Below are 1,828 nucleotides of genomic sequence, written 5' to 3'. Positions count from 1 at the left end.
AAATGTAGTGCGTGTGGCCACTCACAGACCAGAGAAGAGACCAGGAGAAGAGTAAATATGTTTCCTTTGGTCATACCACCTTGGAAGAACTGAAAATTTAGAGGTCCCTAGAAGTATCTCTGAAAACAGCTGCACAAAACCTCTGAAAGCTTGGGACATTATGCCTTCCACATTAGAAGCAGAGTACTACCTTAACAAAGAGTTAAAATATCAAGTAATTGGCTGGGAAAATGCCAGGCTATAGAATCCTACTTTGGTGACAAGGAAGCTCAAAACACTCACTTAGAAGAAAACAAAGTCAAAACTCCTACATCCCAAACTTCCATGAAATATATGGATTGCTCTCAGGCAAAGAAAGAGCACAAAAAGGATTTTGAAAATCAAGTAAGATAAGTAAAGGAAAAATTGGGAAGAGTCATGAGAGTGATGCAAGAAAATCATGAAAAATGAGTCAACAGCCAGTTAATAGAGACCAAAAAAAAATGCTGAAGAAAATAATACCTTGAAAAATAGGCTAAATAAAATATCAAAAGAAATCCAAAAGGCCAATGAGGACAAGAATGCCTTACTACACATATATAACCTATATCAAATTGCTTACATTCTCAATGAGGTTGGGTGGGAGGGAAGAAGGGAGAGAATTTGGAACTCAAAGTTTTGAAAAAAAAAACATATTGTTAAAAATTGTTTTTACATGCAACTGGGAAATAAGATAAAGTCAATGGGGGGCAGAAATCTATCTGACCCTGCATGAAAATAGAAAGGGAAGGGGATAAGACAAAGGGGTGGGGGACAAAGAAGGTAAGGCAGATTGGGGGAAGGGGCAATCAGAAAGCACACAGTCCTGGGAGGAGGAGGGGAAAGAAGGGGACAAAATTTTGAACTCAAAATCTTGTAGAAATGAATGTTGAAAACTAAAAATAATAAAGAAAAGCCACAACCTTCCAGTCACCTAGTTTAGTACTTCCATATTGCCATGTTCATAACTTCTACATCAATCCCTAAATCCAATCAGTTACCAAGTCTTTTTGATATCTATGACATATGTGTGTGTGTGTGATATCCCATGTTTGTCTTCTCCCTTCTATCTGTTCATAATGCATGCATCCTGATTTACATTCTCCACTCTTCTTTCCCAGACTATTAAAATAATTAGCTAACTGGTCAGCTGATCTCCAGGCTGTCTCCTTCCTAATTTGTCCTACACATTTTAATGCACAATTCTGATCACATCATTTCTTTTGTAATACATTCATACCTACACACATATACATACACAGATATATACAGTGTATGTATTTTTGTATGTATGCACATATATTAAACAGGCAAGGAGGAACTATAGATAGATAGCTAGATAAATAGCTAGCTAGCTAGATAGATAGATGTAAGTTGTCTAAAAAGATAAATTTTTAGCAACTTCTGTCTCTTTTTCAACCATTTCAACAGTATTTTGAAAAAGGATATCTCACAGAACTTTCATACCTCTTCTTCCTAGCTTCCCTGTCTTTCTTTGAGGTTCAGCTCAAATTCCACCTTCTGATGCACCTTTCCTGGCGCCACCCATCCCACATGTGTGCACATGCACAATATACATATGCATATACATATATTCATATAGGCTATACATATGTATGCATGCACTTGTGTATACATATACATCTATACCTGTCTATATGCACATGTAGGTATATATGTATTGATACATGCATATAAATATATGTGTGTGTATCTATATCTATGTCTCTCTATATATATTTATATCTATATGTGTCTATCCATTCTCCTTTGCTCTGTGTGAATACATACATACATGGGTACATGCATG

This window comes from Petaurus breviceps, unplaced genomic scaffold (assembly GCF_028583685.1).
Source record: "Petaurus breviceps papuanus isolate PSGF00001 unplaced genomic scaffold, PetGlider_PUasm1.0 551, whole genome shotgun sequence".
In the NCBI taxonomy this organism is placed as follows: Eukaryota; Metazoa; Chordata; class Mammalia; order Diprotodontia; family Petauridae; genus Petaurus; species Petaurus breviceps.
This window is presented reverse-complemented; position numbering follows the sequence as displayed.